Source organism: Frieseomelitta varia, unplaced genomic scaffold (assembly GCF_011392965.1).
Source record: "Frieseomelitta varia isolate USP_RPSP 00005682 unplaced genomic scaffold, Fvar_1.2 scaffold_618, whole genome shotgun sequence".
Taxonomy (NCBI): Eukaryota; Metazoa; Arthropoda; class Insecta; order Hymenoptera; family Apidae; genus Frieseomelitta; species Frieseomelitta varia.
This window is the reverse complement of record NW_025110388.1, coordinates 93,335-111,929: the sequence shown is the minus strand read 5'-3', so window position 1 is coordinate 111,929 and position 18,595 is coordinate 93,335. Positions and strand designations below refer to the sequence as shown.

Sequence of the window (18,595 nt, the reverse complement as noted above, 5' to 3'; positions counted from 1 at the left end):
TACTGAACTCAAATACTTTGTTAAATTTCATTTACAGGAACACACGCCAATACGAGACAAGGAACATGCGCAAGTATTTGGACACTATAAAATAGAATCCAAATGAAGTTTTAATTTAATCTTGATATGTACAATGAATGGTGAAAGGAATATGGTAATTTCAATTCTTTTAATATCTTAGCATTGAACAGACATGATCAAAGACGCGTCAGCTTTCAATTATTGCTCCTTTGTTTGTACTATTTGCTATTCTATTAACTGTTACAGTTAAATTTAGAAAAAAATCCATTTGAATTGTGTTTTATATTTTTTCAATCGTTCAGAATTGTCCAAATGACGATGCACGATGGTATCTCACCAAAGTATTCGAACACTTGTGAAGATCATTTATAAATATCATTATATTGAACATGTTCTATTGAAAATGATAGATATTTGTACACTCTTGACAAAAATTATTAGTAATGGAGCAATGTTAAACAGACAATTCATATAACAAACAAATTTCATCTTTCAAATATTATTATTAGAGATGAGCGAGAAATATCGAGTCGGGATAATCTCGAAAGAATCGAGATTCCCGAAGGGATTTGGAAAAAGATTGGGAACAAGCTTAAATAATTCGTTAAAGCCCACGCCTTCAACTATATCGAGTCATTCGAGCAATTTCTTTTGTTATATTTTTTGGTTTAACAATCTTTCGCGTATCATTTTGTACATGCGACAAATTTTATATCGATTCAGTTTCTTTTCTAGTACATGTGCTTATGTTTGGATACATATGCTTCAAATGGCGTAACAAACCAGTAGTATTTGCATACTTAGTTTTAAATTCATGGTGACAATTCCGTCTTTGTATCATCTTTTTTCTAAAAATGTTCCCAAACAGAGCCTTTCTTACCTTTTTCCTTTACACGATATCTTCTGCTACCACAACTTTACTCCCAATATCACTCGACATTTTTTTTTCAAAGATTCTTAATCTTTATTAAATTTACACAGACTTTGAAATATACGTCTGAGCTCTCCGAATTTCCAAGCGATACTGCTCAACACCGTACATAATGTCAAGTACGACAAACACGCAGTCACACGTTCGTTTACATCGGGTCATACGATTCTTAGAATCCGTGTTTCCAATAATTTCACTGGCAGAAGAAATTAAACTGTGTATTTACATATGTGATTTGTACATCATTGTAGAGTAATTTGAGAAATGATAGCCGGGTTCTCGAAATTCCTTTGGGAACCTCGAAAATTTCTCGATATTTTCGGGTTCTTGCACATCCCTTTAATTATTATCGAATCCTGCATCGCTTAAGCGATTTAAAATAATTGTTATTGTATAATACTTGAGTCAATTAGACATTTCAAGTTTTACCAGAATAATATCACGACTATTGCACCACTATCGGAACGTTTCGTTTCGAACATCAATTTCAACAGATATATATATATATAAAATATCAACGGAAAAACCCGCGGAACGATATCGATATACAGCGAAATCGAGATATCTTGGGTGGAAAGATCTGCAATCTCTTGCCACCTAATGGCGCAACAGTAAATCCGATATTACAGCGACAGCGATTGCGACGCTGTAATTATAGCAATGTCTGACGGTGCTGTCGGGCCTGGCTGGAAAATTAGAACCCTCGAGTAAATGAAAGTACGTATAGCCTCCAATTATCGCGATCTCCTATTCTCTGAAAACGAATGCCTTCCTCCCTTTGAAGCCAGCAATCTCGTTACTCCTTTGATTTCAAGCGTCGATCGTTCGTTTTTTCATCGGCTCGCCGAAATCGTTTCGTTCCCTCTGTCATTCATCGTGAAACGAGTGAACATCGCGAATTAATCGATCTCAGTCTTAGCTCGAATTGAGAATTCTACGTCTAGATAGACAAATTTCTAATGAATAGTTCTAATTTAAAAAAATATTAAAAACTCATTTCAGGATCGAGTTTCTCCTTAATTAAAATATATATATTGCTTTATCGATTGAACCTTTTATTTTGGATAAATTTGAATGAATATAGAAACTTATTAAGAGTACGATGATCTAGATAAATTCTAAACTTCAGTCTCTTCGAACATATTTTTGAACGGAAGGAAGTTTCGCAAAAGTCAATCATCATCATCATCATCAAAGTAGAAAAAAATTTCTTTCCACCATGATCTCGAGGACCAAAGTCTGCCTCCCCTTGAAATTTCTCTACGCGACGTTTCTCTTTTCACAATTTGTAAGAGTGTCGGCGGAATTTTTCATTGAATACTTGAAAATTGAACAGATTGCGTTCGAAAGCTCTTTCTCCAGCAACTGTATGTACAACCAAACCACTGAAACGTGGATAACGATCTACAATGGAGATCTACGACGGTTAAGCTTCAACGATCGGGTCGCCAGGTGAAATGCAACGGTGAACGAAGGTAAAGAGCCTTTGCGCGGATTTACGTAATGCCCGTAAACGCTAGGAAACAAGTTCAGAAGTCGCGGAAGTGAACGCAGAACGAACGAAGTATGCGCTATGTCGTGGCTATGCATTGCTATGCACGTGATCTCGATTTCCCTGGTCGAGCCCAGGTCGGACTCCCACGCTCTCCGTTGTTGCCGCGCGCATATGCACGATCCACGTAAAGATCGCGCCTTCCACCAAAACAAATCGCATCTACCACCGAGTCTAATTTGTCTTGGAAATGCGATGCATCGAGACTCTCTTGCTCAACCGCCGTGCCTTTAATGCGTATTCTTTGAGCAACTGTGTGCACAAACGTGTCTTGTATGAACTTTGTCGGACGCGTGTTCCGTGTAAAATAAAATTGACTACGCTGGTATCGCTAGGTAAGTGAAGAAGAGAAAATCTGTAGAGAAACTAGAAACTAAAAATGTATAAATTCGAAATTTTGTGTAGCAAAAAGTTCACAGTAAATAGGACAGAGTTTAAAAAAGTAGATCGAAATTGTGTTCTGTGTAAAGTAAGAACGATTAAAAGAAAAAAGACAAAATGTGTAAAACGTAACGTGTAATAAAGAAGTTTATACATAAATATGAGTAGAAATTCTGTGTAAATTGGAATTAAGAAATTAAATCGATATTAAACTAAAAAATCACAAGTAATTACAGTAACAGTGAAAAAAGGGGCCATCACGTTACAAAGATTGAGCAAGTAAATTAAAATTAACGAATCAATCGACAAAGAAATTAATTTAAAAAATTAGTGCAACATCTATAATTTTTAACAGTCGTGCATCAATCTGGCTCTCTAAATTATGCTCGTACAAAAATCTAGTTCAGTTACCTGTAAAATTTTTGAATAATAAATCTCTAACCAGATACTTACAGACTAATTCACACTGGCAAAATTTCAACGGGAAAAGTGTACGACCGCATCAAAAGGCATGAAACTTCGTCTTCGTCTTGATTTCAACCATGGCGGAGTCGAGCAACGTGTCTTCGACTTTTTCGCAACAACGTGCATGCTGGTAGTTCGTGACGGAGTCGCTCGAATAGACCTGGGAGATTACACGAACGAAGCGAGGCGCTAGGATGACGAGCAAGAAGTCTCTCTCTCCGGTGGGAATGACAGCGCGAGCAGAGCAAGAAATCGAAATTGCATTTTTCGTCTCGTCTTCGTGGTAGCACCTGCGAGAGCAGCTTGCCACGTTCGTTACGCCGGTGAACAAATTCCCTGTAATAGCAAACGGGCAGCTGCTCCGGCAGCAGCTCCAGTGAACAGGTGGCGCGATAAATCGAGGCCAAAATTTTATTCACGACCGTTACACGAGCCGGCCCCTTCCTAACTTAACGAATAAACGAACAACGAGAGGATGTGTCGCGGTAAATTAATCTGTCCCGGATCGTGGACGAACTCATGAATCTAAACAGGGTGGTCGTGTCATCGCCAATAAATAGTTTGAGAGAAATAATAGAGTGGAGGTTCATATTAATTAACTCTCGGGCGGGATCGTTGGTACATCGAAGAAGGATAGATGTGTGCTCGATGCAAATAACGCAACATCCATTATTTATCCCTGTACAGTGTCTAGTACCAGCGTAACTTCAAGTTTGAAATATTTGTAATTTAGAGAATAAAGCTGAACGAGTGAAACAAATTTTCAAGCGAAAGTATGTTATTCTTTGTTACACGTGAAATTACCAATTTTACAAGTGTATAAGCTTATTTGAAAGAGATATTCCTATATTTTTCTGCACTTGTTACATCGAATCGGACACAGTGCATCCTAGAATAGTAATTGATATAAAAAAACTGTCCAATACAAAATTTTCTGAGCCATTTCTCAATCATTATAAAGAATTAAGGAAGTGCACGTATAAATTAACCATTTCTAACTTCTTCTAGCCTAACGCTGTGGTCGTGAAACGCGATGAATTTTAAGTAACTGGGATCGAGCTGCGATGGAAACGAGGTTGGTCTCGAGAACTCTCTTAACGAGAAGTCGCGGCTTGGATTTCTCCGTGAAAATACAAAGTCGCCGCTTGGCAACTCGTCGGAGGTTAATTACGTGGGCGCGTTAAGTACTGACCTTGAAACGTATCGTGAACAGAAACTCGACTTTCGTCTAAAGTCACCGAGAGCTAGACACACATGCTAGATCAGACGTTTAACTCGCCTGTGCGTACGTGTACTCTTCGCCAATGTTGGGCAAAATAACATGATTAATGTAAAATCAGGCTGTTGTACACTTGCGAAATATATTTACATTACATATCTGATTATCTATCTGAGGCATTTTTAGAGCGCGAAAGAAGTCAGTCGTTTTTCAAAAAAAAGAAACCAACTATCAATGACTGCAAATTCTAGAAAGTATTCCTGTTTAACAAATGACCGATCGATCAACAAGTAGGTGATCGACTACAGAGAGATGACATTTGAACAATAACTCTGCTATTTATCGGTGTATACGGTCGAATTTATTTATCCGCGACACTGATTCCCTTGACTCCCTTTACTTCGACGCACGATAGCTAGGAAGCGAACAGCTTTTCACGAACCGACAGCGAACTGGCAGACACGCGAGAAACTAAACTCACGTTTCGACGAGTGGAATTTCAGCGTTCGATGAAAGGAGAGATCCATCTATGGCGGCGATAGAGAAGAAAACGAGCCTGATCAACGGGTTCTGGCGAGAAATCACACGGGATCTAGACGGTGCCGGCCTGGCGCTTCGGATTTCTCCGCGGAAATGTAAAGTAGTTGGCGGTTTCAGACGGTAAATAACTGACACTTGTACATGTGCGACTCGCGAGCCAACAGTTACACCGGAACTGTTACACCGGAAATCGAGCAATTATACCCCGTTTCTTCTTCTTTATTTTTTTTTTTTTTTTTCTTTCTTTTCGGTCCTTTTTGGTGTAGGAATTAATTCAACTTTACTCGGATAAATTTTATTTGTTTCAGGATCGTTTCGAAATTGTTTCTCGGATTCTTTACTATCGCACAGAAAGTCGTTCTTCTTTCGTTTGACAATTGTTCGAGTTCTGCGAATTTTCAATTTTCGACTCCAATGCAATTGAATCAATTTACTACAAGGAATTATTATTTCCTGCGCTGAACGTTCGAATCGAAGATCTTTTATAAAAATATTACAACGAAGAGTTTTTGTTTCACATTTAAATTGAAAGGTATGTTCAGAGAGGTGTTATTATTATTTATTTACCCATTTACGCATCTGTTTAATTACCTACTAAATACATCTACCTCAGCACTTTGCACGAATACACATTCAGATATTTCTGAACATTCAGATCCAGTTCTTACGGGCACGCGAAAGTTGCGTTTCCGAGATAATCCTTGAACACCAGTACCATAAAATATCACTTTCGTGCTCTCGTGTTCTCTAACCGTTTCTACATACGTATTCGTGTTTCGTTACACAACGATCGTTAATCCCTTAACCCGTTTCTGACGCACAGCGTGCGTTTCCCTGGAAACGTTGTCAAAAACTTCGTAAACGATTTCTCTGTCTGTTACAGTGCAACTACAGCGGCAAAAATATACAAGATACCGAAACTAAAACATACTCGTTGCAATGTTTAACGGTTTATTTATTATTATTATTATTAGGAGTTTATATTCACTATAATAATATTTGATCAGACGATCCTCTGTTTTTTCAAAACTAGAAAAACGAAATGACACTCTATGTACGAAGGAATCCATAAAGTGTTGATATACCAAGAGTTTTTTATTATTATAAATAGAGTACAGAAATTTACATACCATATATTGCCATGATATTGTACATTTTGTACAGAAATCCAAAAACTATGAAATACACACGCAGTGTAAAACTTTGATTCTTTACTCTTTAAACATTGAATATTAACAACAAAAAATGTTAAATAGAGACTCAAGAAGACTATAAATTTGCATTTAAATGCAGAGTTATCTCTTCAAAAAAAAAAAAAAAAAAAAAAAAAAAAAAAAAAATACACAAAATACACGTATTGCACTGGTGTTTCTAAAACAATTCGCTGCGCTCGGATAAACGAGCCATCTTCAAGAGTTCGCCAAATTATCTCGCCGCGTTTCGTTTTCTGCCTTCGTCTTCGTTCTCGCGGCAATTGCACCGTTCGAGATATTCCGTTCTTTTCGTTTTCTTCTCGGAACGTGGTCGTAGGATTGCGAGCGCGTCGCTTTAACACGCTTCTCGCGATTAGACCTCCGCGAAGAGAGCTTCTTGCTACCTGGCTATTCCAACAAATCTCTCGTTTATCCTCTAACGACCATAACGCCGCAAAAAGCGTCGCGCACCGGGAACATTTGCCTTCCCTTCTCGCATCGGGCCTATCAGTTTTCAGCGAAAATCGCGGAAAATCGCGATCGACTTAATAACGCTCCGTATTTGTGGCTCGCGAAGCTATTCGAACGTTCATCGTTTGAAAAAACACAGAAATGAGAACTTTAAATGTAATTAAGAATACAATTAAATATAATAATACAATTAATATTATAAATATAATTATAAATAAAAGTAAATAAATATAATAACTATAATATATTGAAGAATAATGTTAGAAATGAAATATTTGTTTAATTCACCTTGGATCTGTTCACTTTTTAAATATTATATAATATATAATATATAATAATATATTATTTTACTTTCGGTATCTTGTACATATTTGTATATTTTAATTTTCAATATAGCACAAATGTCCTTAGTGTAACAAATTTCAACTATTTATTCATATATTGCCTTTATATTTTGCACGCATTCAACATTATTGAAATATAATAAAGATTCTTGAAGCTAGTAGGTATATTTTTTAATTTGAATTATTTTCTTTTTTTTTTTTTTTTTTTACTTCTCACACAGTTAAAAATTCTTATTTTCACTACGTATTAGACATTACGAAATATAGGTACTTCTTTACAAACAGTAAGTTTCCATAGTTATCTTTCAAATAATGAAAACGTCACGCGATATATCTGAACAAGGAATAAACATGTTTAATTAAGAAGAGAGCGATCGTTTCGTTTTACAACGTCCACGAGTCTGTTAGTGTATCCAGGATATATTAGGATATATTAGTATCCAGCCTACGATGGATTATACAATCGTCTACGACAATAAAAAACAAACGGCAATTTGTTTCATATTTCTCGGTCCAAAGAACGATCGCGGTCTCGTTCGATCGTTGCAATCGCGATCGGCGAGAGTATAGCGGAACATGGTACATAATTTGCTCACGGTTTCCCGATCGACCTGCCTTAATATATTTAAAGACGCAACAATACTTTCACTATGTTTGTTTCTCTTAAGTGGAGGCCGCTACGTTATTACTTCTCCGGCAGAGTATATAGCATCCGTGCTCGACTTAAGGGGCACTTAGGACCCTCGTGTTTCATCTTTGTTTCGTTATGAAGTAATTCTTTGAAAGCGACCTCTTGCGGCTGAATATTCTAATTGCAAACATATTTTAAACTGCAATATTTTCTTTTTTTAACCAAGCGGTAATTCTTGAAAATCTTCGAAATCCAAAGACTATTCCACTTCGAGGTTGATAAAAAGAATTGTAAAGTTCAAAGTGGAGTTAAACGTTTCGAGTGCTCGTCATACCAACGTCTTTTAATTTGTCACCGGCAGCCGCTTCTCCACAATGTGGAATAAAGTTCTAACCGAGGCTGAAGGCAGTAGTGCCGCGAACTCCATAGAAAGTGTACACTTTCACCGTGGTATCTCCATCCAATACTGGAGATTCGTGCACGAGGTGCTCTTTGGAGCTTTTGCGTGATGATCGAGGCAAAGGAAAGCGTCGAGAACTTGAGGCTGTGCCCCCTTTGCGAGAATTTCAGAATATTATGATATAATATCATTAACAGAACTGAAATAATAATATAGAAACTAACGTTCTGTACAAACATTGAGATGACAATTAGATAGCAATAGTGAAATTATTATATCATAGTTTATGTGACAATAGTTTCTATATCATTTTTATATCGCTAATAAAAAGTCTCAGTTGTAATTCATAACATTATGTTACAATTAATTATAATATTATGTAATATTATTATATTATTGTAACATACCATACATGTATGTCGTCCATGTCCATCATGAAAATTATGGAATAAAGTACAGAATTTTAATATTAATTATTGATTTTTCTAAATACTGACAGACATTTTTACAATTTATATTCCATGTATAAATACATATCTCTGTAAACTACACAAGAGTTTCATATTCAAAGACTATAGCACAAGAGCTTGATATTCAAATCTTACAGTACATTAATACTCCCCTAACAAGCAAATAAAACCTACAAGCTTCACACTGAAAAAACTACGCAAAATTGTGTCCCTTACTCAAAGATCATATCGTAAGAGCATATCAAACGTTCAGAAACACGATACATTAATATTCCCCTAACATGAGCAAATAAAACCTACAAGCTCCACGTTGAGAAGAAGATTACAAGTCATAAGAGCCTAATATTCAAACATTCAAAAACCTCGCGACACCACCCGGAACAAACAAATAAAACCTACAATCTCCACTCCTTGAAAGAAAGGAAAAAAAACCAGCTCTCGTCTCCACGCTCCACGTCGAAGGTCCAGCATGACCTAAGACACTGATGGCTCGCCTGCGGATCTCATCGTACCTACGTATGCACGTATGTATGTAGGAGGCCAGATATTAATACACAACCGTGGTTTCGGTGGCCACGTCCTCCTAAATAGGAGGTTTCTCTACGGTTTCTTCCCACGACCGCAGTTGTGGGGGATCAGCGCGCGAAGTTCGGAACGGCCGTGTTACTTAAAACTGGCGAGGAGCGACGTAGAGACACATTAAAGACTATATGTATATATACACCACGTAGCCTGGTTAAGATCAACGACCCAGGGTCAAGAGGAGAGGGTAGACGAGCCGAGCGAAGCGTTAAGTGCTCGTTGCCCTCTGGTGTAGCGTGGCGGACCAGGAAATCGGTGCTAACACCGGCCGATCAGAGTCTACGAGAGTCGTGCAACACACAACCTTGCCGGTGCCGGTGTATCCGCCGCGTCCTTTAAGGCATCCATTAGCTTCCTCCTAACTACTAAACACACCGGTCAGTCCGACGACCCCCGTGTACTTCTATCTACCCACTGTCTACGAGAAGGGACCTTCTTCTTTGCTCGCTCTGACTGTGAGCCTCGTGCTGGCCTTTTTCTTTTTTTCTTTTCCTTCTTCTTTATATTCCCCTTACTCCTGCGTCTACTTCGTTCCACCTCCGGTTGTCCCTTCTCTCTCTCCTTTCCCGCTTCTCGCGGGATTCTACCATCCTCCTCTCCCTCGTCCCGATACCGACGTTCGAGGGTCATCGACATCCGCGACTGGAGACACTGTACGCAACGTCGCTCGCTCGGTTATCGCGGTTACCGACTCGACTCGCGGCTCGGGCCACGCACCTTGCGCCAACCGCTCGTTACGAGATCCTCCGGTAGTTTGGAATGGGAAAATTTCAGCCCCTACCGAGACTCGAGGAAGTTTCGAGTTTCGAGAATTCGAGGCTTTGTCGTTTAATTTTCGTTCTTGGTCCTCGACGGGGCATTCGAAGGTGCTCTCCGTGATGCAGACGGGAGACTCTAACAGAAATATAATAGGTCACGACGAGTTGATAAAAATATATAATGATGTACAAGTGAAGAAACGGACTGTAGATGAAGCGACTAGGCTTTTCGCACAGATTCTGAAATTGTTTGACGAATCGATTAGTTTCTAGAGTTCGTAGTTCTTTCGTGATTTCGAAGCTTGCGAGACTCAGAGAAGCTGAGAACATCAATGTGAGATGCTTCCAAAAATAGAAAAAAACTTGCAAAGATTGTAAAAATTCGCAAAAATCTAAAAAAATTATTGAAAAGAGAAGGACACCACCGTCAATAGTATACTCTGAAAGACTTTTCAGTACGTGTAGTTGATAAAAAAAAGAAAAAAGAAATAGATTAAATTCAGAAAGTATTCTTAAACTGTTTCGTTCAACTGTGGCCAATAAACAAAAAGTTCCTCTTACAAAATAAAATCAGCACTTCAAGTTTCGAGAGCTCCGAGAATTTAAAAACGAAGCTCGAACCTACCCCTAATTTTTCTTTGTATTTCGTTCGGTGAGAGAGAGAGTATATTATAATAGTAAAATTCCATTTATATAGACTGCCGGTATTTTAATTAGTATCTAATTAAACGACCTCGTGGTTACTGAATTCATTTATTTCAATGTGAAACTCATAGCTAGAAGAATCTGTGTTATGAACTTCGTTTATTTGAACTAAATTTTAATCGGTATCTAATTAAACGAACTCTCGCTTGTTGAATTCATTTATTTGAACGTAAACTGGTAATTAGGAGAACCGGCGGACTTTGTTTATTTGAATGAAATTTTAATTAGTATACTATAATTAAACGAAGTCTTGCCTGTTTGAACTCCTAATCAGAGGAGTCGATAGAATCTTGTTACATGAACTTCAATTACATTAACTATTTGTCTCTAAATGAGCTTGTTATAAAAGAACAGTTTTCCTATAATTTGTTATTAACGTAATAAACTTGGTAGCTTATCGAAAGGATAATTAAGTTTCGGATGATACAATGATTAACAAAATAATATCCAATTACGTTCAAAAATCGTTTTCTCCTCCTCTCGGGGAATATATTTCTTCAAATTATATACGTTGGTCAATTTAGTGAAATTAGAGAAGGAAAACATTGCTAATGCAACCCAGCGATGTATAAATTTTTACTAACGTAACGCAATATTATACACTTTATTGCACTTGGTTAATAATCTTGGTAATAAAAGTAACAAATAAATAAGTTAAATTAAATCTTAAATGTCTCGATACGAAAATAAAATGAACAGATTTACAGTCTTAAAGAATTCACTAAAGAGAAACTGTAAAGACTGTTAATATTTAACAATTGTTTATTACAAAAAAGATAAAAATTCTATCTATCTATAGCTTGAAGCTTAAATATCATTAAAAATTTAACAGGTCCCGCAGAATTCAAAATGTTGCTCGAAGAGAACGATTTAAGATACAATTTAATAATCGACATTTGAATCGCAATGAATGACAGCTTAATAAAACTCTGACACGTAGTACCTCTGAGGTGCAATCTCCACGTGGTCCAGAAGACGTAGAGAAAGCACAGGGCGAATAAATTTGAAAGGAAAAGACGAAAAAAAGAGAAACAATCAGCGGCCCTGATTGAGAAGAAGATTGTGCAACGTTGCGCAATCGGCCTAACGAGCTGCGAACGCAACTGGAACGAATTTCACCGCGTTGGTAACGATGCAACAACAACGCTGGCCCGTTGCACCGGTTGCACAATGGATTTGCATCGGAGAAAGAAACCCGTGGCGCAAAGCCGTGGCAAAAAGGGATCGTAGACGACGATCGTCGGTCGGTCTCTGCCTACCTATCTGCTAATTTCCTTAATTGCCAGCGGAGTCGAGTGTAATTAACGACGACCAGGGGCAACGAGTCTCGCTCCGGTTTCCGCGCGACTCTGGTAATGAGATAAACCCAACCATCGGATGGCATCGTGATCGCTCCCCCGAGGATTAAGCGATTCGCGCAAGACCAACTGCCTCTCTCTCTCTCTCTCTCTCTCTCTCTTCAGTCTCGATGGATTCTTGTGCATCTACAGATAGATGCAAGAAATATTAGGAGGTATACAAGAAAGTAGGTATGCACGTGCGAATTGCTAGCGACTGGTCGACTCGTAAAAGTGAAAATAACTTGCAGGATGACGATTACGACTCGCGGGAAGAGTAATTCAACTCTCTGGAGAACTTTTTGCAAATGTATTGCGACAAGTATGGCCTCGCTGGATGCTAAAGCTTGTCAGTGTAATAGATAAATGTTAATAGTGAAACTGTTTTATGATCACCGCAGAATATTCACGTAATCTACGTATATTAAGTGCCTTGTAATTGCCACGTGTGTGAAGATTCTCTAGATTCCTCTCGAGCAGATGAATGAAAATTTAAAAGGAAAACACGATCGTGAATGTCTGAATGTTGTCACAACTGTCAATCAAATGTCAAAATGTTTTATATAAGCATGTATTATGTGACGAGCATGTGATGTTTAGTTACCGAGCAATTACGTTCGGTTATGGAGAAACGAAGTATTCGCTTATAAATATATCTTATCCAAATACATTTTTTTCAGATTGATTTCAATTTCTTCCTACACTACTTTCGCGAGCCACTCCACCATAGAAACCAACGAGCTTTCGAAGCAAGTTCTTTGGCCGAAGCAAGGCGGGAATCGTTCGAAAAAAGAAAAGAAACTCAAGAATACAAACGCGAGCAACAGAAACGCATTATTGCGCGAATCAAGCGGACACGTTCGTAATCTTCCCGTCGATTGCCGCTCGTTAACGCCATTGTGCTTGGGGGACTTGAACGACAGCAGCAGCATCGTATATACAAGCGTTACGCAATACACGCACTTGATACGGCCTGCGGCTGTCCAGGATGAACCGAGAAAAATACAGGGAGTATCGTGTCGCGAGCCCGTTGCTGGCCATTTAAAGTGTCGCCGACTAATCGACTAAACTTCACTCTGTAACAGGCGAAACTTCCAACGCACATCGTCCACGCCTTGCAGTTCCAGTGATCGTGTCTACGATTGCTTGGTCTTGAATCTGGCCAGGATCTGGTCGAATTTTTCCTGTCCATTTCTAATCTAAACTGGACGCAATTACACGTGAATGATATAATCGAATCTTTTCTGAGACTGATGGATCTCACTTTTTACGAAATTGTTAATTATCCAAATATATACGTTTCACTAATTCAATTCAGTTGGAATTCGTGTTTGATTTCGTATCGAATCAACAAATGAAGAGGAATTTTACTTTGCCACAGTAGAAAACGCTGCGAAACTTTTATGAAAATTATCAAACAAATAACAAGTGATAAAAATGATAAATATCGATTGTGAAATATGTCTCGTGAAATATATCTCGTAGTATCTACAATATTTGTATCGAACGTTATCAATATAAAGATCGTGATAGTCCCGATCTCGTCGAATTAAAAAACGATTTATATAACACAAGGAAAATTTCTCCAGACGTCCAAATTACTTTCCACGCAGATTTCACTATCTTTCCCATAGAGAACGAACTCTCGAAATTCGTCATTCTGTTATGGAGATTTTCGTTCTCGTGGTCTCTTTGAATCTTTCAATTCAGAACACGACTCGTCAACAAGTTAACAGCTCGTTGAAATTTGCATAAAAAGAGAAAAAAGAAAAAGAAAGAAAAAAAGAAAAAGAAAGGAAGAAGAAGGTCCTTGGTTTCAAACCTTCTCCTCCAGTTTCCGATTCCTCGTAAACGAGAGAACAAAGCGGACAGAGACAGAAGGCAGAGAGAAACAGCTCTTAAACGGTCGTTTGAATTCCACGGCTCGTTCGCTCACAGCCGAAGAGGAATACAATTTAAGGTAACATCACCGGCGGCAGGTTTCGGAATCCTGCTGGCAAAAATGGATTTTTCCGCTTTCTTGATCCCGTGCCAGAACACTGACACTCTTCGGTATCATATTTTTACAGGAACGACGGCATTCCCGCCATCCGACCGCCTCGAATCGTCTCATTCGAAACCATCTGCGGTCTCTCCAATCGCCACAGAAATTTTTCCATCCTCGCCTCGCGGAGGATGATTATTATTGCGACACGAGACGATCCTTTTAATTCTGTTTCGGATTTAATTTGACACACGATACGTAATTTAATATTGCCACGTTGAATTACGCAACAATATGATGCAATGATATAATTTACTTTATAAAATATCTGTTTTTAATTAATTTGTAATTAATTCAATCTAATATAAATATAAATTAAATCCTACTTATTTTATGTGTGTTAGTATCGCAGTCGCTGATAAATGTTTATCAGTAGCAATTAATAACATCTTTCCACACGGGTAAATTTGAAAAATCGATCTCTCGACTGCAATTTCTCAACCTCGTTTCTTTCTCTTCCTTCTTCCCCCCCCCCCCTCCCCTCTTTCTTTTATCGTTTCTCCCTCTTGTTCTCCATTTTAACAAAATCCACACGGTGAACCGATCGATGTACCGAGTGATGTACAAGCCTCATGCGCCGGCGATGGCACTTCGTTGCAAACGTACGTACGTCTGATCGAAATGCGAAAGAGGAAACGTCGGCTTTATTTTCGCAAGACATCAAAGAGGACCTGGGTTTATTTGCGGTCGCCGATGGGAAGTTTTGAAGGGAACCAAACTGGTCGGGGCCCGCATCGGCCATATTTCAACGATTGACAGCAGGAAGTCGCCGATACGGTCGAGATGAACGATTGTCGGATCGACCGGTCTCCATCTCTCCTCCTTTTCTCTTCCCTTTCGTGATACGTATGTATGTATTTTTCTAGCCGATAAATAGCGACGGATATACAGGATGAACTGTATAACCACCACTGACCAACATGACAAAATATCTCTGTTATTTTATTTTATTTTATTTTTTTTTTCCTTCAGTGGGGGGTTTTGCAGTCCCTTGAGATTTATGGGTCCCTATAACCTGCATTTAACATAAATGATCTTTATGTGTAGATTGATGATTGAGTTTTCCGATGATCAGAGAAAGCTTAGATTATACTTTTTGCAGGGGACAATTTTCATAACCTGTTTGTTTTGTATGGTTAGTTATTTTAGCGTTGCATGTTTCGGGAGTTTTGTCCTTATTTTTAGGGATATTTTGTCTACTTGATAGTCTCCTATGCCCCTGATTAGAGGGTTTTATGGAGATACGAGGGAACTTTAACGTTAACTTGAAGATTAGCCAGTGGTGATTTTTTGTGGTAGGGTTTCGGAAATTTTAAGATCCACTCCTTTTAATCAAAGTTCGAGCCAAAGTTTAGATAATTTTATAGTCGATGATAAAATAATTCGTTTACTTATTAGAGGATAACAAATAATATATTGAATGATAAATATCGATACGTGTTTAAAGATAGAAATGCATTATTCGATGTTACACTTTTACACTCAAAGGGTTAAATGGAATCATATACTATCCGATCCGTTAATCATCGTAGAAAGTAGAAAAAAGTGTTAACTGACGCGAGTGGAAAAACTATTAATTTAAAAAAATGTTTTAGACGTTGCAATGAATTTCTTTTCGTTTCTTTTAATAGTTTTACATTCATCAGAAGAACATATCTCGAAATCACGCTTATTAAGAAGTTAGCAACAAGAATTATTAATCTTAATCTTCTTTGGAAAATGCACACCAAGAAATATAATCGCGGTGGGATTAATCTTCTAGAGAAATCTATCGCGTGAGGAAAGAGGAAGATTCTTTTACATCTTCTCGCGAAGATCAAGTGAACTGAAACTTGTCGATCTCGATCGATTCGTCGCAATCGAATTTCGTTAGAAAGGGGGAAAATGAAGAGGGAAGGAGGAGAAGAGAGACGGTTGAATCGCGGAACGTCGAAAGAAATTACGAGGGACAGGAGGGATCGAGGAATCCGTCGGTTTCTTCGGGGGTCCCGATTTAGCCACGGAACGCCGCAAAACGCCAATAAGAGGATACTTTGGTCGTTGTCAGGATTAATGCTCGTCACGAACGAACGAACGAAGGGACGGGCGTCGACTTCCAAATTTCGCGAGGGGGAGGGGGGAGCAAAGAAAGAAAGAAAGAAAGAAAGAAAGAAAGAAAAAAGAGAGAGAGAGAAGACTAGCCGGGAGAAAGAGACGAAACGTGTACGAAAAGGAGGAAGAGCCTCGGGCAAACGAGGCGGACGAGCTCCCTTCGACGTCCTTCGTCGGTCGCCACAGTTTGCTGACCCGGTTCGAAAAGAGCAAAAATCGTTGTCGATCCGAGAGGGAAGAGTACGGGGTGGGGGGAACCGATCGAACCGAAATCGACTGACCGGTTGGCACACCGTGCACTAGAACTCCCCCTCCTGGCTAATCTCGTTGATTATTAATCCTGCCAAGGTCACGGCTATTTAAAACTTGCGAATTTACATAAAATTCATTGTAAAAATACTGCTATAAATTAAATTGTACATTTCTTATATTAATTACGTTTCTTTTCTTATTATTATTACTGAGAGTATATTTTTTAGAATTGAAATAGTTTTATCGTTTATTATGTTAACAATGTATATTATTTTTATCTAATGTTTCGTGTTTGTTGTATCATTCTTAGACTTGTTTCTGCATGCTGTGCACACATCTCTGCGCCTTGAATTATTCAAAAGTCAAAGGAAAAATAAACAGAAATAGATGTTGCACGAAGAAACATTTAAAAGGAGACACGCGGTCATCGATGGCGGCTTCGATTCAGCGACCTTGCGAGATACCGTTGCCAGAAATCGATGACTAATAATATATAATTAACGCCCGCAAAAATTGCGTCAGAGCGAGGGAACAGCTCGACGAGATAGAGAAAGAGGGAGAAAAGGAGAAAACTCGTTTGTAACCTTTCACTCGTTGCTACGTAGAGAGATAATCGTGAAGCAATCTCTCTCTCGACGCCTTCCGCGCAACGATAACGTATTATCAGCCTCGGCTAATCAGTGTTGTAGGTACTTTCTCACAATAGGGAGCCCTGTTACCGGTATCTCCGGTAAATAAATCCATACGTACCTGCAACAAACACGAGAAACTTGTCGTTAGTTCAGGTGCAGGTAATTCTGGCGAAAGATATGTAATTTACATGCACGCTATTGTGGATGAAAAAAAAAATTCTCGACTCTCCGTGCGCAATCTGGATCGTTTACTTTGAAAAAAACATCTGAAAAATATTCTGAAGCCTCTTCTACTTCAACGTGCAGAAATAAAAATTTCCAACCCACGGAGAGTCAAAGTTACAAGTATCGACGTTTGTAAGACTGATTGAAATACGTACTAATCAAATTTCGACTCGTCGGATTTGCTGTTGGATGAGAATTTTCTGAAGTTTCAGAAAGTATCGGACGGAAGTTAAACACGAAGAAGTGAAGGAAAACTCGAGAACGGTCTCTCAACGATTAAAAATTCCGGGATTGAGGCTCGGTGCATCGGACTCGCGCGAGTCACATGCAAATTAGCCCCTGGGCGAGCAGAAGCGTTCGTTCTCCAATTCGAAATCGGCGACGACGACAAGAGAGCAAGAGAGCAAGAGAGTTCGCCGAGAGGAGGAGAGACACGATCGAGCATTCTCGTGCACACAGGAGGGACGCGTTCACGCGAGAGAAGAGAACGCCGGTTTTATCCTCGACACGTTACCGCCGTGTGTCGTGTACACACACACACACACACACACACACGCACACGTGTAGGAAGGAGCTATCGAAAATCTCAAATCCCACTAACCTCGTTGGCGAGCTACCAAGGCGATGGTGCACGCCTTCGGTACGGATTTCTTTACGGCCTGCTGGGAATTTATTTCTTCTTTACGTGCGACGGATATATATTCGCGATAGCGAACCACCGCAGGTAGCCGTACGTAAGAGAAACGCGAAACGCGAAACACATCGGCGAGAGGCCGGTGTGTAGCTTCGGTTGTCCCTCTGCGCCGAGAAACTCTTCCTTAGAAACGATTTAACAACCGAGCAACCTCGAGTTCCACAGCGGTTCGAGCAACAGAGTCGAGTTGCACGGGCATTTTTTGAACTTGCCTCTTCGAAGATCGAAGATCTGAAGATTTTAACACGTCGAGGGGGTTGACGGTAGAGATACGAATGGAATAATCCAATGTGTTTCCCGAAAAAAATCGAAAAATTGATGCACGTTTAATCGGCGAGATTTGTATTCCAGTGTGGACTTGCTTGCGAAAATATTCAAACATCCAAATGTGTATAAAACATTTTGAAATTTGATTAAAATTGCGTGGAGGATGACGGTGTCACGTGTCTAAAAATATATATAGAAATTAGAAGATATTTAATACAAGCATATGTATGTACGAATCTCACAATTTTCGTGGAATTATTTAAACAGCCAATTATCGATCATGATCTTCTATTAGCAATAAATAACTTCTAACTTATGTAATAAATACATTTTCGGATAACACGAGAGTAACGTGTAACTGGAGTGTTAATAAAATTTCGCCAACTTTGT

At 38.8% G+C, this 18,595-nt stretch overlaps 1 protein-coding gene and 1 long non-coding RNA gene across 4 annotated transcripts in view; one reads left to right on the top strand and one right to left on the bottom strand.

Annotated features, from left to right (window-relative positions):
• Positions 1-18,595, bottom strand: part of LOC122534598 (serine/threonine-protein kinase 17A-like) — a 94,294-nt gene that overhangs the window by 31,120 nt on the left and 44,579 nt on the right. The gene's annotated exons all lie outside the window — the stretch shown is intronic.
• On the top strand, positions 2,590-4,110 carry LOC122534599. Its single transcript, XR_006307936.1, has 2 exons — positions 2,590-2,839; positions 3,331-4,110. It is a non-coding gene; the product is annotated as an uncharacterized LOC122534599 (long non-coding RNA).